Raw genomic sequence first — 5536 nt, 5'->3', positions numbered from 1 at the left:
TAATCCCATTAAAGTCAGTGGGATTGCTCATATGCTAAAGTTAAATAATGTGTGAAGCTGGTCGCAGGTTGGAGCCTAAATGATTGATCTGATTATCAGCTCACAGGCATACATTAGATAGGAAATATTCCCTTATATTGTGTATTACTTTAAAAATACCAATGTTTTAGGTATCGTCTAAAGCCATCTGAAAGTCTTGTTCATAAACCATTAAGAAGGTAGGTGGTAAAACTTCTAACCGATCCTGCTAATGTTACTGATAAACACCCTGTTGGAGTTTGGAGGAGAGTATGCAGATAAGCTTCTCTTCAGAGCTGTGCATGAGCATGGTGTAATGGGCCATCAACAAAATAGACAGGTTGATTATACGCAAAGGATGGGATCCATAGGGCTTTGATGCCATGACTCCCAAAGTTGCAGTGCCAAACTTTTCTCTCCCTAGAAAATCACAGGAACAATACTGCACTCCACAAAGCCTGATTTAGGTGCCTAATCTCCTTACACAACAAATGAGGAGAGATAGGTGCCTTAGGGCTAATCTACACTTAAACCTTACAGCAGCACAGGTGTATCGGTACAGCAGTGCTGCTGTAAGAGCGCTTGTGTAGCTGCGTTATGTCAATGGGAGAGAGTTCTTCCACTGACATAATAAAACCACCTACACGAGCGGCAGTAACTACACACTCTCCATCTGACATAGCACAGTCTACACAAGTGCTTATGCCAGCAAAATTTATGTTGCTTAGGGGGCTGTTTTTTTCACACCCCTGAGCAACAAAGTTTTGCCAGCATAAGTGCCAGTGTAGATAAGGCCTTAGACTGCAATCCACAAAGCCAGCATGCTGTGTGGAGAGCTGCCTAAGGTAGCCAAGGGGAGAGGCCAACGAGAGTGACTTATTCTGATCATGTGTGCAATCCCCAGCAAATAACCCTGGGGGAAGATATGTGCTCTTCTACCTAAAGTGTGGGCAAGACCTGAAACAAAAGGGTGGGTGGGAATGGAGATAAGGACCTCCCTTGTAACCTTTAGCCTGATGAACAGGCTACTTGCCCAGGTACTATGTGAGAGAAGGGATTTAAACAGGGCTTGTCCTTGTCTCAGGTGACTATACTAACCACTAGCCTATAGAGTCATTTAACTCTTTCATTGGCCTAATTAATATTTATTCAATTGTTGAATTGAAGTGGAACAACTTCAAGAGGTGAGACGAGGAGAACACGTCAGAATATTCCATACTTTAGTGATTAGGACACACACCTGAGAAGTAGCTGATTGCAGTTCAAATCCTTTCTCCCCTCAGGAAGAAGCAAGACTTGAACTGGGGCTGGGATGTCTCATGCTGGATGAGTACCCTATCTGCTAGGGTAAAGGTTATAAATGAGGTAGGTCTTCAGCTGTTTTGTGTGAACTCATCTGAGGGCATTCAAATAGCAGAGACTGCCTCCCAACTCAGGTCTATGCATGTGACTTCGGCAGCAGAATGTCTGTCTTCCCCTGGTTTGTGGATCACTCTGGGACTTAGGTAGGAGATAGGCATGCAAAGGCCTAGCGTGAGACAGTAGTGCATATGGTCAGGTAGGAGATGGGTGCCTAAAGTGAAGCTGCAGTATGCTGGCCCAGAGGAAAAAACTTAGGCACTGAATGGATTTAGGTAGTAGTTGAGCAGTTTTTTCGATCACTGATGCCTAAAAGCAGGACTTATGAACCTAAGCACTTTTGTGGATTGCACCTAAAGTAATAAAACTATTATTTTCTTTAATCTTTCAATTATAGCTATTTTAGGGGTTATTTGCAACAGTAGCAGGCGCATATTCAGTTAGAGATGTGATTCTCAACTTGAACTAGATAGTATCTATTAAAATTAATTGGATCATATCTATGTAAGCAAAGTGTGGTGTTTGACAACCAGAGATCAACCATGATCTTTATTCTATTAGACTAGAGGGTCAGCTGTGCTTTGTTATAGAAGCCTAGAAATGTAGGGCTGTAAGAGACTTTGAGAAGTCATCAAGTCCAACAGCTATGCTGTGATAGGACCAAATAAACCCAGCCTATCCCTGGCAGGTGTTTGTCTAATCTGTTTCTAAAAATTTGAATGATAGGATCCCTTTGGAAGCTTATTCTAGAGCTTTTAACTACCCTTATAGTTAGAAAGTTTTTCCTACCATCTAACCTAAATCTCCCTTGTTGCAGATTAAGCCAATTACTTCTTGTCCTTCCTTCAGTGGAGGTGCATGGAACAGCCCTTAACATATCTGAAGATTGTCATCAGGTCCTGCTCCAATTTTCTTTTCTCAAGACTAAATTTGCCCAGTTTTTTTTAACCTTTTCCCCAGGTGAGGTTTTTCTAAACCTTTTATCATTTTTGTTGCTCTCCTTTGGAGTCTCTCCAATTTGTCATCTTTCCTAACATGTGGGCCCCAGAACTGAATACCCTATACTCCAGCTCAGGCCTCACCACAGCTGAGTAGAATGTGTTATGTAAGGCATAGGAGGTAATTGTCCCTCTCCTGTTAATATTGGACTTTTAACTCAGTTGACCTCCAGGGCAGCAGGACATCATTAAGATGCAGGATACAGCTAGGAGAGCTGTGCTTAATGCCCTTTGGCATACCCAGTTCAGCTGGCTACTAGATTTAGCCTGACACTATATCTACACTGCCATAAAGGACCCAGGCTTGGTCTACTTATGTCAGTGCATCTACATTGCTCAGGGGTGTTGAAAATTCATGCCCCTAAGTGACACAGTTATAGTGACCTAACCTTGGGTGTAGACAGTGCTATGTTGATGGGAGGGTTTCTCCTGTCAACATAGCTACCGCCTCTCAGGGAGGTGGAGTACTTATATCAACAGGAGAAGCTTTCCTGTTGGCATGAGTGGTCTTCAGTAAATGCTACAGCAACACCAGTGCAGATGTGCCACTGCACTGCTGTAAGTATAGACAAGCATCCAAGCTGACAGCTGACTCAGGCTCACAGAGCTTGGGCTGTGGAGCTATAAAATACAGTGTAGATGTTCAAGGTCATCTCTGAGAATACCTGAGGGGAAAGGGTTTCAGAACCCAGGCTCCAGCCTGAGCCCAAACATCTGAGCCCAGTTTTTAGCTCCCAAGCTTGAGTCAACTCACCTGACCTCCAAGACTTGGTGCTGTGGATTTTATTAAAATCAGAATGTAGATGTACCTCTAGGGTTCCAGGTACCCAATTTTTCTCCCATTGAAGTCTTCGTACCTGGGAATTCCTACTGACTACAGGTTTAGATAACAGAATGGTAAAAACTCCAGTACCTTGTCTGCACTAGAGCGCCCATCAATTTAAAAAAAAAAAAAAAAAGTGCTACCCACACTGACTTTTAAACAAATTAACCTGAACTGTTTTACAATTAGTTAGGCTACTACAGTCTAATTGCAAATATAGACAGAAAAAATTTTTGCTCAGAGAACAATAGTGACTATTTAAAAAAAATAAAAGGACATATTTGAATCCACTGAAGTATTCTCATTTTTTAACAAAAATTTACAAAAGGATTAATACAAATCCGTTAACACAGCATCAGTTACTCATTGTACACAAATTTCAAATACTGAGATTAAGAAAAAACTCACATCAGATACAGCTAATTAAATGTATAAATGAATAAGGAAATAGAATTCTAATGGTCAGGAACTACACAAGACCTGGAGTCATTTATTTAATGCATATATACACTGAAGAAAGATTTTTGTTTATTTTTTCAGTGTGTGCTTAGAGTAGCCCTGCTGTTTCTTTTATTTAGGAAGTTTTAACATGTTTACTAATCCTTGCCAGGTAAGTGTCAGAAACAACATAATCATTATAACAATTTGTTTTTGTTTAGACATTATACAGGAATAAAGTAATCAGAGCTTTCTTTTTAACAGGCTTGTATCATATTGCAGAGTGATCATCATTGCAACATCTATATGTCATTTCTAGTGACTGAGTGAAATCTCAGTATACATATTTAACAGATCAGGAATGTCTATTAAATGTTAAAATTAAAAAAAAATTGGACAGGTGTGTTTTTTGCAGGTTAATGTACTTTATCTGAGTATTGAATAGAAGTATTAGAACCAAATATCTAACTGTCCTATTTTGTTAGGTATGTAACTGGTGTATTAATTTTTTCTTACCAATCACAAAAACTTAAGAAATGCAGTTGTTGAATAAAGCTCTATGTATATGTGGATTCTAGGAAAACGGATATAAAATTTTTGAATGTCAGAGAGCTGTGTTGCTCTTATAGATACGGAACTGTAGAATCTGTTTAGACAAGGTCAAACATGTTTGATTGTAAAAGTCTCACACAAAATTCAAAGTGCTCCCAAACTGGTGCACAGGAACACCTGGCCAATCACAGCTTTGAGTTTCAGAGGGGAGCCGTGTTAGTCTATATACAGCAAAAACAAGAGTTCTGTAGCACTTTAAAGACTAACTAATTTAATTTCAGCAGGCATAAGCTTTCGTGAGCTTTAGCTCACTTCCTCAGATGCAGTGGGCCTACTATATATGTTACCTATTTGCTGTATTATTTCTACCAACTGCATCGAAGGAAGTGAGCTGAAGCTCACAAATGCTTATGCCTGCTGAAATTAAATTTGTTAGTCTTTAAAGTGCTACAGAACTCTCGTCACAGCTTTTATGTTGCTCACATGAATCAGCACTTTGGCAGAAACTCCCCAATTTGTGGCACTTACAAATGATTCCTGAGTCTGTACCACAGGAAAATAAATAGAATATTGCAGGCAACTCGTGAGTCATATAATGCTTAATGAAAGACTTACTGGACTTGAAGACCAGAAGGGTAGACTGCACACAAGAAAAATGTTTTAGTGGATGGGAGAAGGGCCCGAGATTTATACCCCACAAGTATTTGTTGGGTTTCTCAAACTAAACCCGTTCCCCAAAAGCACCCTTCACAGGCCCCGCAATCGCTTCCGCACCCCACCTGCATCAATCACACGTTTTTGGCCTTGCCTATACCAGTGACGCTTTGCAAACGTCTCACGATGGCTAACACGGTACATCGATTCAGCTCAACCCTCATGTAAACGGGTCCCGGGTTGCTGCTGCTGGCGGTTTCACAGCAGGCCAGCTCGCCCCGCTCAGGAGAGCCCAAGGGTGACCCTAGACACGTTTCTACGCCAGGGAGCCCTTCCCAGCCCTGCCAGGCGCCGTGAGGCTGAGCCAGGGACAGAGTTAGTCTTCTTCCCTTAGGCTGGGGTGGGGTAGAAAGGGCAACACCGCTACCGTGTGAGGGCTCCTGCCCCGCTCGCCTGCTGGCCCGGCTGTGACTGTGAGGGGCGGAGCGGAGAAGAGCTGGGTGGGCAGTCTCCCGCGCAGCGGGCTCCGGCGGGTCGGCGCTCCCGTTGTGACTCAGCTCTAAGCTCAGGCCTCCTCTAGAACAGGCCGCGCCCACCCTCACCGACTGACTGACTGACTCCCTCCGGTCCCTACAACGGAGCGGAGCGGAGCGGAAGCACCCACCCCCGAGCCCCACGTGAGTCGGGGGGGCGG

Source organism: Emydura macquarii, unplaced genomic scaffold (genome assembly GCF_026122565.2).
Source record: "Emydura macquarii macquarii isolate MOO-44397 ecotype Brisbane River unplaced genomic scaffold, CSIRO-AGI_Emac_v2 contig_1253, whole genome shotgun sequence".
Lineage (NCBI taxonomy): Eukaryota > Metazoa > Chordata > Testudines > Chelidae > Emydura > Emydura macquarii.
This window is presented reverse-complemented; position numbering follows the sequence as displayed.